The 9824-nt window shown below is 50.2% G+C and overlaps 1 pseudogene across 1 annotated transcript; it reads left to right on the top strand.

Moving 5' to 3' along the window:
* The first annotated feature begins 283 nt into the window (after nucleotides 1-283).
* On the top strand, nucleotides 284-9237 carry LOC310824387 (fibroblast growth factor receptor 4-like; annotated as a pseudogene). The gene is made up of 7 exons: nucleotides 284-377; nucleotides 4882-5063; nucleotides 5612-5762; nucleotides 7244-7512; nucleotides 7916-8011; nucleotides 8227-8393; nucleotides 9116-9237. The product of its transcript is annotated as a fibroblast growth factor receptor 4-like (transcript).
* Nucleotides 9238-9824: the final 587 nt, after the last annotated feature.

The raw sequence follows: 9824 nt of genomic DNA, 5'->3' as shown, positions 1-9824 counted from the left end.
CTATTTCGAACGGTACCATAAACAGGGTCAATGTGGTTATACGTGGGAAAGTGTCAATATGCTGTATTTGGTGCATGAGAAATGACTGACTTGTGTTGTTGTTGTTGTTGTTGTTGTCTTTCCAGGGTCCAGTTTTTGTGGTGAGAGTTTTTTTTTTTTAAGAAGCCCATGCCAGGAAACAGTGTGTGAGGCCATCTCAAGGCTTCAACCCTGTACGATCAGACACACACTCACACATACACACACACACACACACACACACGCGTGCACACACGTCTTCAAGATGGTGAACATCTGCACGGTGTGCATCATCCTACTCTGCCTGGCTGACGGAGTCCTGGCCAAGGCCATCGGAGCGGAGGAAGGAGAAGATAAAGGTACGTCTGACCCTCTGACTCCAACACTGCGTTGTCCTCTTCCCTATACTGGGGACGTCAGGTGAGGGGAGGCCGGTGGAGGTAGAAGTCAATGAGGACGGTCTCATTGTGATGCATGGAATGGAATGAGAAACGGCAGTCACCTCTTCATTCCACCCATGCATCACAATGAGCCTGTTCTCCGATTTCTCCCGTCTTTAGTGGGATTTCTTCCCGTGTCTTTAGTGGGATGTTCCCTTGAGGACGATGAACAAGTGATTCGAGCCTCCCTGGAGAAGTCTCTCCGTTTTAGAGCAAATGTCTAAATGTCTATCTACGCCCCTCCAATGCGGCTATACGACACCGCTTAAAGTTTTGTCGTGAGGCTGTTAAATTTCACCACAGACAAACAATAAAAGAAAGCAACTTCAAAGGCAAAAAAAAACCTGATAAAAGGACATCCAAACGCTTCTTCGTTACGCCCTCCTCCCGTTCCACTGAGTGAACCATGTCACCCAGAGAGGGGAGAGGAGAGCCTTCAGCACCCTGAGGAGTGTTTGATATATCAGGTGGGTCTCTGGTGAGAGGAGCCAGCCCGAGTGGAGGTGTGAGACCCCGGAAAAGCCAAGGTGACAGGAAGGAGAAAAAGGTTGTAATCATTTTTGAGGGGGTGCAAAAAAGCCTCCCGGTGTTTTGGGTTGCAGTAAACCGCGCTACCCGATCCCTGCAAGACCCGAGGCTCGGAAGTGTAAATCTGTCTGGACGGTTGCCAGCCGAGAAGGGGTGGGGGGGTGAAGGGGAGGGGAGGGGAGGAAGGACAGGGGGGGGGGTTGGCTGTGGGGGTGGGTGGTGGGTGGGGGAGGGGGGGGGGGCTGGAGGGGCTTCCATTGATTCTTTACAAACACACGCCTGTCTTTGGTTTACTACCTGCCAGCCCCAGCCTTCCATTCAGCTTCTAAGTATTGTTATGATGTGTGCAGATTGACGACAGGCTCTGCAGATTGCTGCCCTGAAGGCTTGTGGGGGTAGTACAAGAGGAACTGGGTCTCTCTCTGTAGTTGTCTCCCCCCCCCCCCCCCCCGGCCGTCTCCCTGTCCGTCTCCATGTCCCCCCCCCCCCACACATACACACTGATCACTATCAGCCAAGCCCTTCTGCTGCTGTTTTGGGGAGTCCAGGGGAGATCTAACAAACACTTTTAAAATCATTTGTTTTCCTGAACGTTACATCCACACAGCTGTGCAGAACTGGTAGTTAGGTAGAGCTAAGTACTTAGTTGGGTGAATACAACAATCCACTCAGGAGGGGGGGATTATCGTTGTCATCATGAGGGCCTGGAAAAGCAGTTGAGAGTGAGAGGGACAGGGAGTGGACTGAAGTGAACTCTGGGCGTTAGGGCTGACCTGTTCGTTAAAAGCGTCCCCCCGCCCTCCCCCCTCTCCCCTCCCCTCCTCTCCCCCGTGACTCCCTCGCCAAGCTGGCTCCCGCCGAGGAGAAGCCGTGAAGGGTCTCGGGAGCCCTGCGGAGGGGACCCACAATGCACCGCTAAGTCCCTGCCAGAAGAGATTGGACTCATTTGACAACGGCGATCATTGATCATTCAGCAGCGCCGGGCCCAGCCATCCACCCAGGAAAGTTCCACTTACCCCACCGGGGAGGGAGGCTGGGGAGAGAGGCTGGGGAGAGAGGCTGGGGAGAGGGCGAGACAGAGGCTGGGGAGAGAGGCTGGGGAGAGAGGCTGGGGAGAGAGGCTGGGGAGAGGCTGGGGAGAGAGGCTGGAGAGAGGGCGAGACAGAGGCAACCGTTATGACTTTTTTTATGGCGGCGCGCCGAGAGATGAAGCGTGTCTTTTTTTTTTCTTTTTTTTTTTCTGCTTTCTTGAGGAGTGAAAGCTTTACCTCACACACAGAACTGGAACACACAGCCCCCACAGTGAGAGAGCCTGGACAGGAACACAACCTCTCACGCTTCTGCTTGGACCGGCTTTTCATAGGAACACCCCCCCACCCACCCCCCCGCCCCCCTTCTATATCCATCTGTGAAATATCCTGTATCAAATTCATTCATTAGTATGAATTGATGCCTTTGGGATATCAGGTCAATCACTGGGCTTTTGCTGGTGTATTCTTTGTTTTGCAGTTTTTGCTGAAATATTAGCACCGGTTGCTCTTATGAAATCAATTCATAACATGTTAATCACACGTATAACATACATATCACATGTGACATAAGACTTTTACAGATGACATGTTGCAGACGCTTATGCTTTTCAGGTTAAAGCAAGAGCCCGGTAGGATCTCAGCGTCTTTACTGGGCGTCCGTTTACATAAGCGACTAACGTTGCCAAATATCTCACCCAGACAAGAAACAGAACCCTGGAGCAGGTTCACCCCTGAAAGGAGACGCTAGTCTCCACAACGGGTGAACCCGAGGGTAAAAGTGCATGTGATGGTAAAGCTTAGCTAGAGTCCCTCCTCTCCCTGCCAGGAAAAGCCCAGTCACACCAATGAAAGTGTGGTGTTGTTTGTGTTGTTGTTTGTGTTGTGTTCAGCCCCCTCGTCACGGGGTGACTATTCACACTTAGCCGAGAGTTCATCGGAAGGCCACGGACGGTTCAGTTTGAGTCCTCACAAGTTCATTAGCATAGCACTGGCCCCTCTTTGTGCCTGCTGGGGGAATCTGGTGCCTCCGTGCCAAATACAGTGGCTTCTACTGTGTTTTACTGTGTTTTTACTGTGTTTTTACTGTGTTTTACTGTGTTTTTACTGTGTTTTTACTGTGTTTCTGAGTATAGTAGCTAGCTGTGAGAGATGGTGAGCTCGAGCAGCCAGAGGAGTCTCTCTCAGTGAAAGGACACATTGAATGCAGTGGAGGCCGAAATCGGAAGACGGGCTCATTGTAATGCATGGAATGAGGAACGGTATCAAACGCACCATTCCTCATTCCATTCCATGCATTACAATGAGCGCGTCCTCCGATTCCTACCTCCACCAGCCTCCCCTGACTGAATGGGCATACTTCATATGATGGGCAGCACATGTGGAACTCGATGCCGCAAAACAACGAATGAATGATCAATTGTATATATATATATATTTTAAATGATTTATATATACGTACAGTATATATATAGTATAATCATACAGGACCATCATGGCATAATAGTAGAGAATAAGAAGTTGTTGACTACAGCTACATCCATGTACCAGGCAATGCCTCTGGCAGCATAATGGCAGTATTGTGTATACCTCGTCTACACGTGAAGCATTAGCCTGCTGGTGAACAGGGTGATGTTGTTCTATGGTGTCCCTTGTGGGTTAGCGTACCTCCCTGCCTCCCCTGCCTCCCTGCCTCCCCTGCCTCCCTACCTCCCCTACCTCCCTACCTCCCCTACCTCCCTGCCTCCCCTACCTCCCTGCCTCCCCTGCCTCCCTACCTCCCTACCTCCCCTACCTCCCTACCTCCCTACCTCCCCAACCTCCCTACCTCCCTACCTCCCTACCTCTCCTACCTCCCTGCCTCCCCTGCCTCCCTACCTCCCCTGCCTCCCTACCTCCCCTACCTCCCTGCCTCCCCTACCTCCCTGCCTCCCCTACCTCCCTACCTCCCCTACCTCCCCTACCTCCCCTACCTCCCTACCTCTACACAAGGCTTTTAGAGAGAGAGAGAGAGAGAGAGAGAGAGAGACAGAGCAGCTCGGTCGCTATGCTAACGCTAGCCCGGGAACAGATTGCCTTTTGACTGAGGGCTGCAGGAAGCAATCAGACAGAAAATTGGTCTGGAATTGCTCTTTCTGTGTGACTGAGCGGCCCGCGCATATGGCTGAACGAACGCAGTGTGTGTGTGTGTGTGTGTGTGTGTGTGTGCGTGTGTGTGAGTGAGTGAGTGTGTGTGACAGAGAGTGTGTGTGTGTGAGAGAGAGTGTGTGTGTGAGGGAGAGAGAAAGAGAGTGTGTGTTTGCGTGTAGGTGAGGTTATCGTGACATGTTAGTCTGGTTTTATCAGTGCACTTTATCACCAGGTGTCTGGGTTAAATTACGAGCACGCTCAGAAAGGCGTATGTCTGCTTGCTCAGGCGTCAGGGCGTATGGCATGTAAACTGAAACCTATGGATGTGTGCTGCTTTTGTTGTCCATTTCTCATGGTTCCCTTTCCTCTCCCCTGCTCTCCCCTCCTCTCCTCTCCTCTCCTTTCCTTTCCTTTCCTTTCCTTTCCTTTCCTTTCCTCTCCTCTCCTCTCCTCTCCTCTCCTCTCCTCTCCTCTCCTCTCCTCTCCTCTCCTCTCCTCTCCTCTCCTCTCCCCTGCTCTCCCCTCCTCTCCTCTCCTCTCCTTTCCTTTCCTTTCCTTTCCTTTCCTTTCCTTTCCTTTCCTTTCCTTTCCTCTCCTCTCCTTTCCTCTCCCCTCCTCTCCTCTCCTCTCCTTTCCTTTCCTTTTTTCTCCTCTCCTCTCCTCTCCTCTCCTCTCCTCCAATCCTCTCTCTCCCCTCCTTTCCACTCCCCTCCTCTCCTCTCTCCCACCCCCCCCAGATCTAAGAATATCTCGGCCCCTCATTCTGCTGGGCTACCCTGAGAACGCCACAGTGGTGGTGGGGGGGCAGGTGAAGCTGGTGTGTAAGGTCCACAGACCCGCCTTCACCAAGGTCCAGTGGCTTAGGAGAGACGGGGACCGCCTGGGAGCGGAGGGCCAGCCTCACCTCACACCTCTGACGGTAAGACACCGGACACTCACACAAAACACAGGAGAGACGTCGCTGCTGTCATTCATTATGTAATAACAACGATGTCACTAGTAGTTACAGTGTTATTAGGCCTGCCTATGAGATACTGTCTATGGATCAATCCAACTGTTGCCCTGTCATAAGCCTTTACTTGTGGCCTACTGATGTCTTTGCCACATCAGTAGGTAGGCAAACTAACTAACTAGCTAACTAAGTAAGTAAGTAACTAACTAACTAACTACTTAATTAACGAGTAGGCTAACTAACTATCTATCTAACTAACTAACTAACTAACTAACTAACTAACTAGTAGGCTAACTAACTAACTAACTAGTAGGCTAACTAACTAACTAAGTAAATAACTAACAATCTAACTAGTAGGTTAATTAACTAACTAGCTAACTAACTAAGTACCTAACTAACTAACTAGTAGTCTAACTAACTAACTACCTACCTAACTACCTAACTAACTAGTTGGCTAACTAACTATCTAGTAGGCTAACTAACTAACTGGTCTTCATGTCCTTTTCCCCACACAGCCCCTCCAGTGCAACAGCTCCAAGACCAACGCCCTGCCCCTGATCAACGTGAGTCTGGAGGACGCGGGAGAGTACGTCTGTATGGCTGAGACCACGCACGCAGGACACACACTACAGTCCATGCAGTCCGCCTGGCTGCAGGTCCTACCAGGTAAACACCTCATCTCTCTGTTCATTATTAGGACCTGAGGATATTAGGATATTTCCTCTTATGAAATAGTCTCTGTTGATTGTTAAGGTGTTTCCTCATACTAAATAGTCTCTGTTGATTGTTAAGGTGTTTCCTCATACTAAATAGTCTCTGTTGATTGTTAGGGTCTTTCCTCATATGAAATAGTCTCTGTTGATTGTTAAGGTGTTTCCTCATACTAAATAGTCTCTGTTGATTGTTAGGGTCTTTCCTCATATGAAATAGTCTCTGTTGATTGTTAAGGTCCTTTCCTCATATCAAATAGTCTCTGTTGATTATTTATGAGGTTGTTTTCTCCACACAAAACAGCTTTGTTGTGATCCCTCAATGACGTATGTTAACTCTCCTTAGTCTTGTGTTGTACTCCTATACTATCCTATACAAGTACATACTTGGAAGTGTATGAGTATGCTAACCACCTGTCCTATGTCCTCTTTAGGAACCGTCATCCCTCACTCCCTGGACTTGGAAACTGGCGTTAACGTTCCAGCAGGTGATTACAGAACAGAATGATCCTAGAGGGGTAGAGAGAGGGAGAGGGGGAGGGAGGGAGAGAGAGAAAGAGAGTATCTAATGAGAGAGAGAGGGGAGGGAAAGAGGGAGAGAGAGAGAGAGAGAGAGATGGGGAGGGAGAGAGAGAGAGAGATGGGGAGGGAGAGAGAGAGATGGGGAGGGAGAGAGAGAGACAGACAGACAGAGAGAAAGACAGAGAGAGAGAGAGAGAGAGACGAGGTAGGGTGTGACAGGGGCCATCTGTGTGGTGGTGAGAGCCAGTGTTTGCCTGGCAGGCTGGTTTGAGTCCCTCTGAGCCCGTCTCTTAGACTGCCACTGAACCATCACCACCCCATCCATTTACCCTGCCGCTCCATCCACTGTCACGCCACAACATGTTCATTAGATACATTCTTCTTTTCTTTTTTCTTTCTCTCTTTTCTTTTCCTTTCTTTCTCTTCTTCGGGGCTGACTGTGTCGCTAGCTTGCTCTCACTCCCACAATGATCCATGCTAAACAAAACAAGGAGCAGAGGGGGCAGGGGAGGGGGGTAGGCCTCTTTGAGTCTCCATGGTAACCTCTTTTTTGTGTGTGTGTGTGGGGGGGGGGGGGGGGGGGGGGCAGGGAGGGGGTGAGATGAACGGGAGCAAGAGTTGAAAGGTCACAGTTGAGGGGATGGCCACTCTCTTTAGAAGGAAATGTGGAGCCTTGCTGATTGGTCTGTGTGTGTGTGTGTGTGTGTGTGAGAGAGAGAGACAGAGAGAGAGAGAGAGAGAGAGAGCAAGAGCATTTTCTTTGTGTGTGTGTGTGTGTGTGTGTGTGTGTGTGTGTGTGTGTGTGTATATGACCAGTGTGTGTGTGTGTGTGTGTGTGTGTATATGACCAGTGTGTGTGTCAGTACCCTATTAACCTGCGTTCGTCCCGGCCTTCTCTGTCGTCGTACCGTCCAGACGCCCTAGAAGAGGACCTCAACGAGAACACCTCGGAACCACCTTCTCCTGGAGCCCGGCGACGTCCTGAAGCTGCGCTGTGACGTGAACCGCCCCGGGGGCGTGGACTGGTTCAAGGGCGCCACACGGGTGCAGCACACGCCTCGCATCCAGATCCGCGGCGGCGTGATGGAGATCACGGACGTGACCTACGACGACTCGGGCACGTATGTGTGCACGCTCCGCGGAACCAGGGAGGGCCTTGAGGAACTTCACCATCACCGTCACAGGTGAGGTCACGCTGAGGTCACACTTAGTAGACAATAATAATAATAATAATAATAATAATAATAATAATAATAATAATAATGGTAATATAATAATTATAATAATAATAATGGTAATAATAGTAATAATAATAATAATAATAATAATAATAATAATAATAATAATATATGGCATTTAGCCATATGACATTTTTTGTATGTATGGTCCCAGCGGGAATCGAATCCACGACTTTAGCGTTACTAGTGCTATGACAACCTGATGTGAAAATACCATTTAAAAACATGAGGTCACAACCATGAGTCATCAGTTTTTGGCCAGATAGCCTATTAAGTTCTGGTGTTTTTAAACCACTGTGATATTTGAAACACTGTTATATTTGAAACATTGCTTCCATGTTTTGTGCAGACTCGGTGGGGTCAGGTGATGATGATGATGATGAAGACAACGGTCTGGTGGACACCTCCGCTGAGGTTGAGAATGACCAAGTGTACTTCACAAGAGGTGAGTCAGTCAGACACACACCACACACACACACCACACCCACACACGCACACGTACGCACACGTACGCACACATATGCACACACGCACACACACACACACACGTACACACACACCACACACGCACACGCACACGTACACGTACACACACACACACACACACACACAAACAGTGTCCTAATGTTCTGGTTGGGTTCTGGTTGGGTCTGTCCGTAGGGCCCTATTGGACTCACACCCAGCGTATGGAGAAGAAGCTGTATGCTGTGCCCGCCGGGAACACCGTCAAGTTCCGCTGCCCGGCCATGGGCAGCCCCCTGCCCACCATCCGCTGGATGAAGAACAGCCGAGAGTTCAGGGGAGAGCATCGCATCGGAGGCATCAAGGTACACACACACACACACACACACACACACACACACACACACACACACACACCTACACACACCTACACACACACCTACACACACACATACATACACCTACACACACACACACACACACACACACACCACACACACCTACACACACATACACACACATACATACACACCTACACACACACACACACACCACACACACACACACACACACACACACACACACAGGGTAGGAGAGGGGAGGAGGGGGAAGGCAAGGAGGGAGGGAGCGAGGGAGGGAGGGATGAAGGGTAAGACGGTAGTGGAAAGGGAGTGGGGACGCGGGAGGAGGGTGAGAGAAAGGGGTTTTTAGCAGCATACCTGCACCACATACTTGGCCTCGGTGGTGGGACCTGACATTTAGCCTCCCCTCTACAGGGATGTAACACACTGTTGTTCCTGTTTACACTGCACACATCAAAGACCAGTTACCATAGAGACAGACAGACAGCAGACAGACAGACAGACAGACACAGACAGACAGACAGACAGACAGACAGACAGACAGACAGACACAGACAGACAGACAGACTTTCTGAAGGACAGCCCAGTTTCCGTAGGAAAAACACACCAGCACACAGACAACCCAATCTTTAACGTGTTTCTAACCTCTCTCTCTCTCTCTCTCTCTCTCTCTCTCTCTCTCTCTCTGTGTTGTGTGTGTGTGTGTGTGTGTGTCTGTGTTGTAGCTGAGACACCAGCACTGGAGCCTGGTGATGGAGAGCGTCGTGCCTTCGGACCGTGGGAACTACACTGCCTGGTGGAGACAAACATGGCTCCATCGCACACAGCTACCTCCTGGATGTACTTGGTAAGAGAACACTCACTGTGTGTGTGTGTCTGGTCTGTGTTTGTGTCTGTGTCTGTGTCTGTGTCTGTGTCTGTGTTGTGGTGCGTGTGCGGGTGCGTGTGTGTGAGTGTGTGTGTGGATGTCGGTGTGTGTGTGTGTGGCTTGCGCGTGTGTGTGTGTATGTGCGTGCTTGCGCATATGTCTGCGTGTCTGTGTGTGTGTGGTGTGTATGTCTGTGTGTGTGTATGTCTGTGTGTGTGTGTGTGTCTGCGTGTGTGTATGTATGTATGTCTGTGTGAGTGTGTGTGTGTGTGTGTGTGTGTATGTATGTCTGTGTGTGTGTGTGTGCGTGCGCGTGTGTGTGATTGTGTGTGTGTGATGTGTATCTGTGTGAGTGTGTGTGTGTGTATATGTCTGTGTGAGTGTGTGTGTGTGAGTGTGTGTGTGTGTGGTGTGTGTGCGTGCGTGCATGCGTGCGTGGCATGCGTATGTGTGTGAGTGTGTGTGTGTGTGTGTGTGTGTGTGTGGTGTGTGGTGTGTACCACCCTGCTGTAGACACAGGACCGTGGAGCCACTGCCGACCCATGATACTCAGCACACGTCAACCC

The sequence above is a fragment of the Argentina silus genome (genome assembly GCF_951799395.1).
Source record: "Argentina silus genome assembly, contig: scaffold_735, whole genome shotgun sequence".
Classification (NCBI taxonomy): Eukaryota; Metazoa; Chordata; class Actinopteri; order Argentiniformes; family Argentinidae; genus Argentina; species Argentina silus.
The sequence above is the reverse complement of the archived record's forward strand: the minus strand, read 5'-3'. Positions and strand labels throughout refer to the sequence as shown.